Source organism: Ranitomeya variabilis, chromosome 7 (genome assembly GCF_051348905.1).
Source record: "Ranitomeya variabilis isolate aRanVar5 chromosome 7, aRanVar5.hap1, whole genome shotgun sequence".
Classification (NCBI taxonomy): Eukaryota; Metazoa; Chordata; class Amphibia; order Anura; family Dendrobatidae; genus Ranitomeya; species Ranitomeya variabilis.
In genome coordinates this window covers 73,960,969-73,977,639 of record NC_135238.1, presented here as the reverse complement: position 1 = coordinate 73,977,639, position 16,671 = coordinate 73,960,969, and positions in this window count along the sequence as shown.

The following is a 16,671-nucleotide window of genomic DNA, read 5'->3' as shown; positions in this document are numbered from 1 at the left end:
AGCGGTCAGATTTATCAGCCTGAAATTTCTGAAGAACCCGTCGTAAATCAGGGGGGATGGCAGAAAGAATCACCCCTTCCTTCAGAATACCGACCGGCTCAAGGACCCCAGGAGAATCAGGCAAAAAGCTCCTAGAGAGGGCATCAACCTTAACATTCTTAGAACCTGGAAGATACAAGACCACAAAATCAAAATGGGAGAAAAACATGGACCATCGGGCCTGTCTAGGATTCAGCCGTTTGGCAGACTCGAGATAAATCAGATTCTTATGATCGGTCAAGACCACAATACGGTGCTTGTCCCCCTCAAGCCAATGTCGCCATTCCTCAAATGCCCACTTCATAGCCAACAACTCACGATTGCCGACATCATAATTGCGTTCCGCAGGTGAAAACTTTCGAGAAAAGAAGGCACACGGTTTCATCAAGGAACCATCAGAATTCCTCTGTGACAAAACGGCCCCTGCCCCAATCTCAGAAGTGTCAACCTCAACCTGAAAAGGAAGAGAAACATCCGGCTGACGCAACACAGGGGCAGAAGTAAATCGGCGTTTAAGCTCCTGAAAGGCAGAAACAGCCGCAGAGGACCAATTCGTAACATCAGCGCCTTTCTTCGTCAAATCGGTCAGGGGTTTAACCACACTGGAGAAGTTGGCAATGAAACAGCGATAAAAATTAGCAAAGCTCAAAAATTTCTGAAGGCTCTTCACGGATGTGGGCTGGATCCATTCATGAATGGCCTGAACCTTAACCGGATCCATTTCTATAGATGAGGGAGAAAAAATTAAGCCCAAAAAAGAAATCTTCTGTACTCCAAAGAGGCACTTAGACCCCTTCACAAACAAGGCATTATCACGGAGGATCTGAAATACCATCCTGACTTGTTTCACATGAGACTCCCAATCATCTGAAACAATCAAAATATCATCCAAATATACAATCATGAATTTATCAAGATAATTCCGAAATATATCATGCATGAAGGACTGAAACACAGATGGAGCATTAGAAAGTCCGAATGGCATCACAAGGTATTCAAAATGGCATTCGGGCATATTAAATGCAGTTTTCCATTCATCCCCCTGCTTAATACGAACCAGATTATATGCCCCTCGAAGGTCAATCTTAGTAAACCAACTAGCCCCCTTAATCCTAGTAAACAGATCAGAAAGCAAAGGCAAAGGATATTGGAATTTGACCGTGATCTTATTCAAGAGGCGATAATCAATACAGGGTCTCATGGAGCCATCTTTTTTGGCAACAAAGAAAAAACCTGCTCCCAATGGTGAAGAAGATGGCCGAATATGCCCCTTCTCCAAGTACTCCTTCACATAGCTCCGCATGGCGGTATGTTCTGGCACAGACAGGTTGAAAAGTCGGCCTTTAGGGAACTTACAGCCTGGAATCAAGTCAATAGCACAATCACAGTCCCTATGCGGTGGAAGGGAACTGGACTTGGGCTCATTGAATACATCCTGGAAATCTGACAAAAACTCAGGAATTTCAGAAGAGGGGGAGGAGGCAATTGACATCACAGGAACGTCACCATGAACCCCCTGACAACCCCAACTAGTCACAGACATAGATTTCCAATCTAATACCGGATTATGCACCTGTAACCATGGGAAACCCAGCACAATAGCATCATGCAAATTATGCAACACCAGAAAATGACAATCTTCCTGATGGGCTGGCGCCATGCACATGGTCAGCTGTGTCCAAAACTGAGGTTTACTTTTAGCCAACGGTGTAGCATCAATGCCCCTCAAAGGAATAGGACTCTGCAAAGGCTGCAAGGGGAAACCACAACGTCTGGCAATTTCTAAGTCCATTAAATTTAGAGCGGCGCCTGAATCCACAAATGCCATGACAGAAAATGACGATAATGAGCAGATCAGGGTCACAGATAACAGAAATTTAGGTTGTACAGTACTGATGGTAGCAGAACCAGCGATTCTCTTGGTACGCTTAGGGCAATCAGAAATAACATGAGCAGAATCGCCGCAGTAAAAACTCAACCTATTCTGACATCTGAATCCTTGTCGTTCAGCTCTAGACACAATCCTATCACACTGCATAGGCTCAGGATTGTGCTCGGAAGACAATGCCATAGTGTGCACAACTCTGCGCTCGCGCAAGCGCCGATCAATCTGAATGGCCAGAGACATAGAATCACTCAGACCAGCAGGCGTGGGGAACCCCACCATAACATCTTTAACGGATTCAGAAAGACCCTTTCTGAAGATTGCCGCCAAGGCATGCTCATACCATTTAGTCAGTACAGACCATTTTCTAAACTTCTGGCAATATGATTCTGCCGCTTCTTGACCCTGAGACAGGGCCAACAAGGTCTTCTCAGCATGATCCACTGAATTAGGTTCATCATACAATAACCCAAGCGCCTGAAAAAAGGTGTCTACATTAAGCAACGCCGGATTCCCAGGTTCCAGGGCAAATGCCCAATTCTGGGGGTCACCACGCAGCAGAGATATAGTAATTTTAACCTGCTGGATGGGATCACCAGAGGAACGGGGTTTCAGAGAAAAAAACAGTTTACAGTTATTTTTAAAGCTCAGAAATTTGGACCTATCCCCAAAAAACAAATCAGGAGTTTGAATTCTAGGCTCTAAAACTGGAGTCTGAACGATATAATCGGAAATACCCTGTACTCTAGCAGCAAGTTGATCCACACAAGAAGCCAATCCCTGAACATCCACACCAGCGCCAAACTCCTGAGCCACCCAGAGGCAAAGAGGGAAGAGAAAAAAAAAACACAACAGACTACAGAAAAAAAAATGGCTCAGCACTTTCCTTCCCTTCTTCTGAGATGCGGTTAACTCATTGTTGGCCAGTTGTACTGTTATGATCAGGTGGCCTAAGAGCAGCATGGGACGTACTCTGGAGAAGGTGGTACCTGAACTGACCGCAGACCCTGAACCTAACACCGCAACTAGAAGTAGCCGTGGAATGTACCTAGCGCTCCCTAGACATCTCGACACAGCCAGAGGACTAATTACCCCTAGAGATAGAAAAGGGAAAACTATCTTGCCTCAGAGAAAATCCCCAAAGAACAGGCAGCCCCCCACAAATATTGACTGTGAGAGGAGAGGGAAAAAACATACACAGACTGAAATGAGAATTTAGCAAAGGAGGCCACTTCTAGCTAAATAGAAAGGACAGGACAGAGTACTATGCGGTCAGTATTAAAACACTAGAAAATATCCACCACAGAAAATACAAAAACTCCACAGCTAACTAAAGACATGGAGGGTATATCTGCATCTCCAGAGATACCAGCTTGGCTAAACAAATCCTTATACAGACCAAGCTGGACAAGACAAAACATGGAAAATAACTGAACAATAAGACCACAGCATGTGGACAGCAAAATCAAGGCCATAACTTATCTTTGTTGAAAAGAACTGCAAAGCAGAAGAGACCAGGCAGGGATGTGAATCCTCCAGGAACAATGGACAACTGGCACTGACTAAAGGGTGAAGCAAGACTAAATAGCCCTGTCCAAATTGCAAAAAAGTGAAAACACCTGATAAATGCTGTGATTCAGAGACAGCAGCGCTACCACTTACAACCACCGGAGGGAGCCCAAGAGCAGAATTCACAACAGGTAAGATGAAGAGAGGTTTAGCTCAGTGCTGAACAGACGCCAAAGCTCTCTCCAGAACCGAGAAGCGAACTGGGGACTCCAGTCACTGACTATTTTGTCAGGCATATGTGTAGGCAAAAACATGTTTGATAAACAACGTCGCAAAAGCCCATGCCAAAGGTACCTGTGGAAGTGGCACCAAGTGCACATCTTAGAAAAATGGTCGGTAACCACCCAGATAACGGTACATTTGTGAGATTTGGGTAAACCCACAGCAAAGCCCATCCCGACCATCTCCCAGGGCCTATATGCCACAGGCAGGGGACACAGTAAACGCTTAGGTCGTTGCTGGGAGACCGATATTTGGCACCCATCCCAACCATCTCCCAGGGCCTGTATGCCACAGGCAGGGGTCACAGTAGACGCTTAGGTCATTGCTGGGAGACCGATATTTGGCACAGGAGACACATTCCCAAATATAGTCTCCGACGTCATGGGCCATATGCGGCCACCAATACGACCTCGCCAGGAGCTCAGATGTCCTCTTAGTCCCAAAATGTCCACCCACCATGGATGAATGAGCCCAAGAGAGAACTTATGGTCACAAATTAGATGGAGCAAAAGTCTTGCCAGGGGGCACAGACTCTAGTGAATCCGGGGCCACGATTCTCAGGCTCTCCGAAGGAACAATAAGCCGAGGATCCTCTCACTCTTCAGATGAGACTATGGAATGGGCGAGAGCATCGGCATGAGAGTTATTTTCCCCAGAACGAAAGTGGACGATGAAGTTAAATTGAGAGAAGAACAGGGACCATCTGGCCTGGTGAGAATTTAGTTGCTGGGTCGTCGGCAGATAAATGAGGTTCTTGTGGTTTGAGTATACTTGGAAGGGGTAACAGGCCCCCTCCAGGAGATGTCTCCACTCTGAAAAGGCCAACTTCATAGCTAACAACTCCCTGTCCCCAATTGAATAATTCCTCTCTGCCGGTGAGTAGGGTGAGTAGGTCTTAGAGGGGAAGAAACAAGGATGTTTTCAACCCTGAGCATCCTTCTGGAAATGGACGGCTCCAGCACCAACAGAAGAGACATCCACCTCCATAATAAATGGTTTATCAACATCAGGGCAATGTAAAATGGGAGCTCTAGGGAAGAGTGACACTATTGAGAGAAAGGCCTTGGAGACCTCCACAGACCACAACTTGGGATTAGCTCCTTTTTTGGTGAGGGCAACCAGTGGAGCTACCAAAGTTGAGAAGTGAGGAATGAACTGGCGATAGTAATTAATGAACCCCATAAAGCGCTGCACTGCTTTAAGAGAATGGGGTTCTGGCCAGTTCATCACAGACTTCAGTTTGGCAGGATCCATGGTGAATCCCTGGGCTGAGATGATATAGCCTAGGAAAGGCAAGGACTCCTGCTCAAATACGCACTTCTCAAGCTTTGCGTAGAGGGAGTTAGACTGTAGGAGGTTGAAGACTTTGCAGACATCTCTCCAGTGGGAGTTAATATCTGGAGAGTAGATGAGAATATCTTCCAGATAGACTATGACCGAGGTGCATAACAGATCCCAGAAGATATCATTCACAAAGTCTTGGAAAACGGCAGGGGCATTACAGAGCCCAAAAGGCATCACCAGGACCTGGGCATGTGACCTGCGACCACCAATGAGTGGTTGTCTCACGGGCATGTTCAGAAGGCCAAAAGCAGGACTTAGTCCCAGGAGCATCAGCTTGCCGCCGACTAATGCTGGTTGCTATAGCTGGACCTGGGGAGGCAAAAGCAACCAGACGCACAGCATTAGCCTGAACAAGACGCTGGGACCGACATCTCTGCTGAGCATGATCTTCTGCAGCTGAGAAAGAATGGGAGACCACAGAAGACATGGCTTGAGATTCACCCAGTGCAATGGCAGAATCTCAACACCTTATAAGTCAGGAGGAATTTTGGTCCACGCCTCTTTGCAGATCATCTCTAAATCACTAAGATTTTGATGCTGTCACTTGACAACTTGGAACTTCATCTCCCTCCATAAGTTTTCTATGGGATTAAGGTCTGGAGACTGGCTAGGCGACTCAATGACCTTAATGTACTTCTTTATGAGCCACTCCTTTGTTGCATTGGCTGTATGTTTTGGAAAACCCAGCAATGACCCATTTTTAAGTCCTGGCAGAGGGAAGGAGGTTGTCACTCAGGATTTTATGGTACATGGCTCCATCCATTCTCCCATTGATGCGGTGAAATAGCCCAAAGCCCTTAGCAGAGATACACCCCAAAAACATAATATTTCCACCTCCATGCTTGACAGTGGGGACAGTGTTCTTCGGGTTATAGGCAGCATTTCTCTTCCTCCAAACATGGCGAGTTGAGATAATGCCCAAGACTTTAATTTTTGTCTCATCTGACCACAGCACCTTCTCCCAATCACTCACCAAATCATCCAGGTGTTCATTGGAAAACTTCAGGTGGGCCTGAACATGTGCCTTCTTGAGCAGGGCGACCTTGCGGGCACTGGAGACTTGTAAACCTTTACGGCGTAATGTGATACCAATGGTATTCTTGGTGACCGTGGTCCCAGTTGCCTTGAGATCATTAATAAGCTCCTTCCATGTAGTTTTAGGCTGATCTTTTATCTTCCTCATGATCAAGGATACCCCATAAGGTGAGATTTTGCATGGTGCCCCAGATCAATGTCAATTGGCACAATTTGGCACACTAAAGGACTTTTTATACTTCACCTGGATTGGATGCTGTCCTTCACTTTGCTGTGCAATGTCAATTGACAGTCATTTTGTATTTCTTCCATTTTCTTACTATTGCAACAACTGATGTCTCCTTCTCAGCCAGCGTCTTTCTTACAGTTTTGTAGCCCATTCCAGCTTTGTGCAGGTCTATGATCTTGTCCCTGACATCCTTATAAAGCTCTTTGGTCTTTCCCATGTTGTAGAAATTAGAGTCTGACTGATTAATTTAGTCTGTGGACAGGAGTCTTTTATAAAGGTGTCTATGTAAGACAGCTGTCTTTATTGCAGATAACGAGTTTATTAGAAGCATCTAACTGGTCTGTAGGAGCCAAAACTCATAATGGTTTGTAGGGAATCAAATACTTTATTAAATAATTAACATTACAGACTATTCATGTCTTTGTCAGTGGGCAAACTTAGAAAATCAGCAAGGGATCAAATACTTATTTCCCCCACTGGATATATATTTTTTTTGCTAAACAATAATTTACTATGATTTGAACTGGACAGTTACCGTATTTTCCGGCGTATAAGACGACTTTTTAACCCCTAAAAATTGTCCCAAAAGTCGGGGGTCGTCTTATACGCCAGGTACGGCATGTGCAGGGAGCAATCCTGGATGTTCCCAGGGTCTGAAGGAGAGGAAACTCTCCTTCAGGCCCTGGGATCCATATTCATGTAAAAAATAAAGAATAAAAATAAAAAATATGTATATACTCACCCCTCTGAGAAGCCTGGCTGTCACCGCTGCAAGCGTCTGCCTCCGTTCCTAAGAATTGCAGAGCGTGAATCACCTTCGATGACGTCACGGTCAGGTGACCGGTCACATGAGCGGTCACGGACCAATCACAGGACTGCGACGTCATCGAGGGTCCTTCATGCTCTGCAATTCTTAGGAACGGAGGCAGACGCTTGCAGCAGTGACAGCCAGGCTTCTCGGAGGGGTGAGTATATACATATTTTTTATTTTTATTCTTTATTTTTAACATGAATATGGATCCCAGGGCCTGAAGGAGTGTTTCCTCTCCTTCAGACCCTGGGAACCACACGCCGTATAAGATGACTGGGTGTATAAGATGACTCCCGTCTTATACAGCGGGCATATCCCAAATTCCAAATTTTATATGGAAAAGTTGGGGGTCATCTTATACGCCCAGTCGTCTTATACACCAGAAAATACGGTAGATTCAGGAGCAGTCTCCAGTAACAAGAATTTTCTAAAGTTCACTTACTTCAAGTATTATGTGTGACATGCAAGTAGCAACCGAATGACATCAACCTATTCCTTCTAATACTTAACTTACCCATTGGGTTAAATTTCTTGTTGAACCCCAGTTGTGCTCTCAAACGTTCAAGTCTTAGCAGAATTGGTCCTTGTGATATAATTCTGTAATTTAAGTAAAATAATAATGAATTGGCTAAATAAACACAAAAATGAAAAATACAAATTATACATTTGAAACAACAAGGGGTTTTAAAGTGTTTGGGTCCATAGTACATTAGTGGATGCAGGCATATGTCAATCTGATTAAAAAGAAGAATTTCCTGTAAATGTTAGATCGAACAATAATTCTGCGCTTGACACTTTTGCAAATTATGTCTTCCTTATGCAGCCTATAACATTCATTTCCTTCTCATCTTTTTTGATTATCAGAAACCTTTGCATGATGACGAAAAGGGCACGGAACTGTGAAATAACTAAAACATGAGAATGCAGGTTTCCCAGAAAACACAAAGACTTTCAATTTCACCATGTCATGTATTTATGATGTGTTTTTAATATATTTTATGCTTGGAATTCTTATCTATCTATCTCTCTTTCTCTCTCTCCATCTATTTTAGATAGACTAGAGAGACAGTTTAAATAGCTAGTTAAATGTGTCATTAATTCAGTGGGGTAAGTTTTTACTATTTGTGTATCTGAATTCAAATAATGATTGATATTCATGTGAATAGAAATATTTTAATACAAAAACAGTGATAATTGCTGTACTGGAGGTCAATAGCGTCATGATCCTATGGTAGTTTTCTGACTGACCTGCCAGGGGTAAATTATCTGTGGCCTCTTTCTGGTTCTGGGAGGGCTTTTTATGGCCTTGGTATTAGGGCTAGCGGAACGCACCGAGTAAATAGAGATGTTTTTATTGATATTGGTGCGTTCGCAGCCTGGGGTCCACCGTGCAGGAGTACCTGCTGCTAGCAAACGGCGGCACTATATGGCGGTATGGACTAACTCAGTTAATTCACTGAGTAGCCGTGAAAACAAAGCACTGTGCCCTGTTTGACTTCACAGAGGCACAGGCTAACTACCCAAACAGAGAGCAGTCAGTGGTCACGCATGCACACAAAACTCCTCCCCGGAGGTGCCAGCAATCTAGATGCTTATTTCAGCCAGGTCCCTGAATACATACAAACACAAACTCCTCACCGGAGGTGCCAGCATTCTAGGGGCTTATTTCAGCCGGGTCCCTGAACACACTCTAACGTGACCACACTAGCGCAAAGCACATAACAAAGAACAATACTAGCACATGGCCGTGCGGCCATGCGAGCCTTAAATAGTTGCAGCACGTACAGGACCTTCCTAGAAGGACCAATGAGAGGCTGCCACAGAGCGTGAGCACCTACAGGACCTTCCTGAAGGACCAATGGCCTTAGCTGCAGTATCTGATCATGTGACCCTCGATCTCCACTGAGAGATCTTACTCTGGGCATGCTCAGAACGAGAAAAGCAGGGCTTAGTCCCAAAAGCGTCTGCTTGCCGCTGCCCAGCACTGACTTCAATGGCAGAAGCAGGAAAGGCAGCAGTAACTCTTTGTACAGAGTCAGACTGAGTGAGACGCTGGGACCGGCGTCTCCGCTGAGCAGGCTCCACTGTGGCAGGAGAAGAATGGGAGACCACAGTGGAGATGGCCCGAGATTCCCCCTGTGCAGAGGGAGGAACTTGACCCCTAACACTTGGCTAGCTTGATCCTTGTCAGTTATACTCCTGCCCTCGGCTGAGTTAAGTTGACCCTGGTGTTTTGTGTGTTTGTGCCTTGTGCCTGCTCTGCGTGAATATTCCCTGTTGCTAATTCAGTCAGTCCATCACTTTGCTATTGTCTGTTGATTCTGTACTTCGTTGTTCGGTTCTATTGTTAATTGACTCCGGCTTGACACCTAACTACGCTTTTGTCTCACTCCTTATGTCCTGCACTGTCCTCCTGTCACTGACCTTGTCTTGCCGACTCTTATTTTCAGCCTTGCGCCCCCAGTACTCTCAAGTGCTAGCTCCTGTCTTTAGGACCTTACTGCTCTGGTCATGTGACCCGCCAGGTCCTTGTCTGTGTCTCCTCACACTGCCACTTCAGCCTGCTACTCTCTTCTTTCCTCCACCTCTGGAGTGTGCGCACGGTATGCACAGTCTTCTTCGGTACAGACCTCTCCTACTCTAGTGTGTATGCGCTGCACACACTGTCTGTTTCCTCACAAATAGATTTTAGGCTGGGCTTAACAAGGTTTACCACACTGGATACACTCTGTCCAAACGAGATATTAAGTCATACGGGTATCATAGGATGAATGTTTCTTAGTGGGTGCTTTGTGATACTCCTGCCCCAAAATGTGACTGGGAGAAACGCACAGTCACCACCAGCAGAGCTGCAACATATTGGGATCCAGCAACCAGTTCAATTTGAGATATTATTGTCCTAAGTGGGAAATGCCTTGAATAAAATTTGTTAGTGACATTTGATAATGCTGCTTATATTAGTTTAATTTTCAGTCATCTGTTAGTATTAACAAAACTTTCTGCATAATTACACAATTTAAAAAAGTAAGCACAGCATGACAATCAAAATGTATTTGAATATTCTAACACTACCACAATTCAGTGAATCATTTATTCATTAAAGTATTTCAATTTGATTTTGGTTTGAATTTTACATGTAGTTCTAAAATGTTGCAATTCTTTTCCAATTTTTAATTAATCTTGAAAAGAAAAATAGCTACATCATATGTACATTTTTCTACTTCTGAAAATACCTTTCAACCTTTCAAGTGCAAGCATTTTCGGTGTTTATGAAGTTACCCTATTTTTTATATAGGTAATCGTACTTTTGTAATGCATTTAATATGTATTTATCTATTCCAAGAGCCATAACATTATTTTACCCATCCATATAGACATGTGAGAATATTTTTTGTGAGTCAAGGGTAAGGGTATGTGCACACGTTCCAGATTATTTGCGGATTTTTCGCACTTTTTGAGCATTTTTTCTGCGGCTTTCCGCTGCAAAAACGCTTAAAAAACGCATACATTAAGCATCCCATAATTTTTAATGGTTTCCGCAATTTTTGTGCACATGTTGTGTTTTTTTCCGCAAAAAAAACACATGCGGAAAAATACGCAGCATGTTCATTAATTTTGAGGATTTTAAGCGGATTTCCCACTATATTATTGCATTGGGAACCTCCGGAAAAAAAACGCAAAAAATCCGCACAAAAAACGCGCAAAATAAGTGATAAAAACGCGACAAAAACGCGTGCAGAATTCCTGCGGAAAACCTCAGAATTTTCTCAGGAAATTTCTGCATACTTTCCGGACATGTGCACATACCCTTTTACAGAATTACATAGTTTGTTTTTCTATTCAATGCATTAGAAAACAGAAAATTAATCATGTATTGTTAATGTAGTTACTTATTTCAAGGTAGAATGCCTGTACTTTATTAGCTACAATAAAAGTATAACTTTTAATATTTAATTATAAAATGAGGATACATATGTGAATAGTATGCAATTAGAACCACAACGAGCAAAAAAATGTTTTAACGGGTGTTTCAGGGGTGACTGACAGTCGTCCTAGATCTGGCTGCAGAAGGTCATTGTGATAAGCTCAAGCACCTTCTTGAATTTTCTGTCTCTGTTATGGAGTGATATCTCTCTCTCCCTTTAGGACCCAGTGGTTTCATCCACCTTCTGCTGCTTATTAGACAGCCTGGTGAGGGTTTATATTCATTCATTGTCTGCAGCATGCTGCTGGTGTTAGCTCTAATTACCTCAGCCTTGTTGGAAGCTCTAACAGTCAGTTAGTGGCTTCCCTGAGGACCTTTAGAAGATTGCTGGCATGATATAGCGGTGGTCTTCTCAAGCTAAGTGTTCCCTCATTCATCTACCCCATTTTGTCTTTAGTTGTTGTGGGGACTGACTAGTGGTAGCCCCATCCTCTTCCTAACCAGGGCCTATTGCTAGGGTGAGACAGGGATTAGGTTTCTGCTCGGCGATAGGTGCAGAACCTATATAGGGACATTAGGGCAGACAGGGTGATTTTAGATCTGTCTAGATGTCTCCACTTCCCTTCCCTAGTGCTTGGACTCTCTATTCCCTCTCCTCATTGTTGTGCACTTGCTTATCCTTCACCCTGGTTGACATTAATACCAGCCATTCACTTTTGTAAATGAAAAAGAAAACTGACACTGTGGTCTTTTTTCTTTTCCTGGGTTCATGGATCACATTTCTGTGCTGGCAGAGCAGCTGCAGAGGCTGTCACTGGAGGTGACTGACCTTCGTTCTGAGGTTTAGGAGCAATGGCTGCAGCTGCCAGCTCCTATTGTGGGGGACTCTGCGGGTAGGCCGGTCCAGCATGAAACCAAAATTGTCTTCCCAGACAGGTTTTCTGCGGGTAGGGACAAGTTTTTTGTGTTTAAAGAAGCATGCAAATTGTATTTCAAGCTTCATTCTTACACCTCTGGAGATGAGGAGGAATGAGTGGGAATTGTGGTTTCACTGATGCAGGGGGTCCTCAGTCTTAAGCTTTTACTCTGCCACAGGATTCTATGTGTCTCCAGTTTGTAGAAGGGTTTTTCAGGGCTCTAGTCCTTATCTATGGTGATCGTGACGATATTTCGTTGACTGAATCCAGGCTCCATTGCCTTCAGCAGGGCAATCTTTCAGTGGAGACTTATAGCTCTAAATTCCATAGGTGGGCAACTGTACCAAATGGAATTACCCAGCTATGAGAAGCCAATTTTGTCAGGGTCTTACTGAAAGGTGAAAATATGTTTTGGCAGCGTATGAAACTCCTGTGTCATTGGATGCTGCAATGTCATTGGCTATGCGGATGAATAGACACCTGTAGGATAATTGGGTAAAACCACCTTCTCCTGAGTCCTCCTTCCGAGACAATACCCTGGTGTCAGAGGGAAGGTCTGGAGATGAACCTACACTTATGGAGTTAAAGGAACCCATGGAGTTAGGAGGTGCGTCCATGTCATATTTCTCCCCCAACATTTGCAAGAAAAAGGGTGTGTTATTTTTGTGGGAGGAAGGGACATTTCAATGGAGCCTTTCCCTTGATTCCTAAACAAAAGGAGACTTGATTAACCCTTGCTTAGCCTGGACTTTGATAATCAAAGGGTGTGTTCATGGTCAACCTGCAATACTCGGTTTATCCTGACAGCAGAGGTGGTGCTAGAGAGCAGGTTTGAGAACATTTCTGTTTTTGGGGACAGTGGAGCTGGAGTCAGTATGGTTGATGCAGAATTTGGTAGAACTCATGGGTTTGTTTGCTCTACTTTGGCTAAGCATATTCTTATTTATGCCATAAACAGAACCACTTGCAGAGAGACCACTGACACAGATTGTTCATAAAATAACACTGAAGGTAGGGTCCTTTCATTATGAATTAATCCCTTGTTATGTCTTGGAAGAACTCCACATTCCAATTATACTGTGTGTAGCCTGGTTGGTGAAACATAATCCAACTGTGAATTGACAATCCAGAGAGATTGTAGAGCGGAGAGATTACTGTCATGGCAACTGTAAACTTTTTCTTTTCTGCAGTTTCTACGGAGACCTTACCGGCATTTTTGTCTGGCTTTGAGGAACCTGCCCCAATTTTACAGAATAGGTAGGCATCTTGGCCTTATACCCTGACCTAGAGGGTGAGGTGTTGGAGGCTCAGGGGGACGCCACTACTTCGTGCCCTTTTGGGAGGTTATTTGTACCATCTAATTTGCACCACAAAGTTATTGGAGAATATCATAACTCTGTACTGGCTGGTCATCGAAGTGGTAAGACAACCATGGAACTCCTTTCTCATCATTTTTAGTGGTTGGAGTTGCATCGGGATTTGGTTGAACTGGTGTCTGCTAGCAGTGCTTGCGCGTGTTTTGGAGTATCGCCTATTTTTCCATCTAGTCCTCTTCTATCACTACCTATTCCTAACAGGGTCATGAGAGACAGGTACAAAGGCATGGCTGTCAGAAAATGCTTGCCAGGTCCAGACCTAATTGTGAATGACTTTGTATGGTTGTATACCAGGAATATCAAGTTGAAGATCCCTTCCTGAAAACTGGGACCTAGGTTTATTGGACCCTATAAAATAACTGCCACCATTAACTCTGCAGCTTTTCATCTTGAGTTACCCCAGGCTCTTGGAATTCACAATGTGTTCCACAGGTCTCTGCTCAAGAAATACTTTCAACCTCTTGATTCCTCTCCCTTGCTGCCACGTCCAATCATTGTTCATGGTAATTTGGAGTTTCAGATTTCGAGGATTGTTGATTCTCCTCTTCAGCATCGTTCCCTGCAGTACTTGGTGCACTGAAGGGGTTATGGACCAATAGAGAGGATGTATGCTTCAGCATCAGAGGTGAATGCCCCTAGAATGGTTCTTTTGTTCCATTCCTCTCATCCTGGGAAGCTGAGTCATGAGCCGCTTTTGTCTCTAGTTGTAGTGGGGACTGACTAGTGGGAAACCCGTCCTCTTCCTAGCCAGGGCCTATCGCTAGGGTGAGACAGGGATAAGGTTCCTTCTCCGCGATAGGTGCAGAACCTATATAACACATTAAGGCAGACAGGGTGATTTTAGATCTGTCTCATAGTCTCCATTCCCCCTTCCCTAGTGCTTGGGCTCTCCCATCCCTCTCCCCATTGTTGTGCACTTGCTTATCCTTCACCCTGTGTGACAGCACTACAGCAAAAAAAAAACACATCATGGGGCTTTGCTTCATCCTGCTTTTTACTGTTGTATCCCTGCCTTGTCACGGAGGTTAGCACCTTATATCAGAGAAAGTATCGTCCCCGCTCACTGATAACTGAACCTTCTGGCCCTGTTCAGTTCTGTTGGGATAGACAACAATTTATGAAAACTAATTAACAGCAAGAAAATGTTCCAGAGACAGATAAAGTGCAAAGTGCTTCCATATATGTCAATTGATACTAGATATATGAAACAATAGTGTCCTCATTCTGCCACATCTATTTTGCCAAGACAGGGCAAAGGTACCCATCGAGGGGCAACACTTTGCCCTATTGAAACACTGTCATATCACTGCCTTGCTGTGAAGGTTGGCACCCTATATCAGCACAAATTATGCCAGCTCACTGACGGCTGACCCTTCTCACTCTATTCAGCCATATTGAGTAAGATCCTGTAACACAACTGTGGGATTTGACTAATATCTTAGAAAAGTCTCCAAAGATAAAAAAAAAATACAAAATGTGTCTATATATCTTAGTTGTTCACATGCACTTAGTACACAATATAAAAAAATAGGAGAAACAATTATAACTTCATATAACCAGTGTCTATTTGGTCAAAAAAGGCGGATTAACAATAACAAAACAAGTGATAATCGACACCAGATAAAGTCATTATAAAAAGCAATGTCTCACACTATCAGAAGGGAATGAACCTTGTGCATTCTGCACCTCAATAGAGGCCAACCACACAAATCACAGAATTTGGGGATTTCAGAGGAAAAAAGATAACTAAATAGTCTATTATATTTTCCTTACTGGAGACCACCCAATTAAATCACAGGATTCTGGGGTTGGATATGACAACTTACAGATAAGTAATCTATTATCTTTTTTCCTACTAAAATACCATCTTTTTATCACTTCTGATGAACGTTTCAGAGAAAGGGGAAACAGGTTGATTGTTATGGTAACATAGTGGTATGGTAATAGCATATTATGATAAAGCTTTGTATCATCAACTGCTCTATACTGTATATACCGTGAACATTAACTGTTTTTATAAATAGCTCTATGCAAATAGAAAGAGGTGATTGAAGAAAGCTCTAAATATCAGTTGCTTTTGATAAAGTCATTATCTGGTGTCAATTATCACTTGATTTGTTACTGTTAATCTGCCTTGTTTTGACCAAATGGTCATTGATTAAATAAAGTTATAATTGCTTCTCCTATTTTTCTTGACATTGTGTAATAATTGTCATAAGAGATGTAAAGTTCCTTGATTTGGCTTTGGAGACTTTTCTGAGATATTAGTAAAATCTCATAGTTGTATTCCAGGACCTTACTCAGGAGGGCCAAGTAAGTCCAGAATGGTGCGTGGGGGCACCATTTGTTATGATATAACATGACAACATCTGTGGCAAGTCAGGGATACAACAGTGTTTCAATAGGGCAAGGTATTGCACTCCTGATAGGTACCCGTGAGGAGTTGGCCACTTACTAAAGACTATAGGACGAATAGAGCGGAGTCCACAGCTCTATGGAATGCAGACTTTTTCCAGCATGGAGAACCAGTTGCGAACATATTATTGCATTTTATTACAGATTTGCTTGCTGAGTTATATTAGTGATTTGCTTGCTCGTCAGTTAAGCATCGGGAATCAATCAGGAATTTGCTGACAGTAAACGGAGGAAGACATGCAGGCTAGATCTTATGCATACATAAGGCCAAACCCAGGAGTAGTAATCAAGGAACTCTATTATTTCATTGTTCTAATAGCACTTGTCCCATTGTGTGGATGGTGATAGTAGACCCAGGGGAGCAGTCACCACATGGGATCTCACATAAAATCCCAGGTGATAGGATGGCGGAATATGCTTCATTCTTTGAGCTAAAAGCAAATGTTTAAGGGGGTGAGAGATGTTGGAGTGATGTTGAAGAGAGAGGATTAAGGATGACGTCCTAGAGGATCTGTATGGATGGCATATGGAGTATGGAAATCGGTTGCCGGCTGGGCTGAACGCACGTGCTATTCTTAAGGGAATTATCATCTGGATTTCAGGAACTTTCTTAACTGGAATTGATGCTGCTGGACACATGGGCTTTGGTTGTGTTACCTGTCATTTGGAGGAGCCTGGACTGTGACTACAGACTATAATGGTGGGATATACAAAATCTGTGGGCCAACCAAAACTTGAAAGACAGTGAGTATCACCTGGTACAGGGGCAGTAGGACTATTGGCCCTGGGGATGGGATCTGGTGTACTAAGGACATTATAATTTGGCCATCTACCTGGATTTGTTATAAAACCATAGAGGTGTGGAATAAAGAATAGTTGTATCGTTAACCTGCCTAGGTGATTG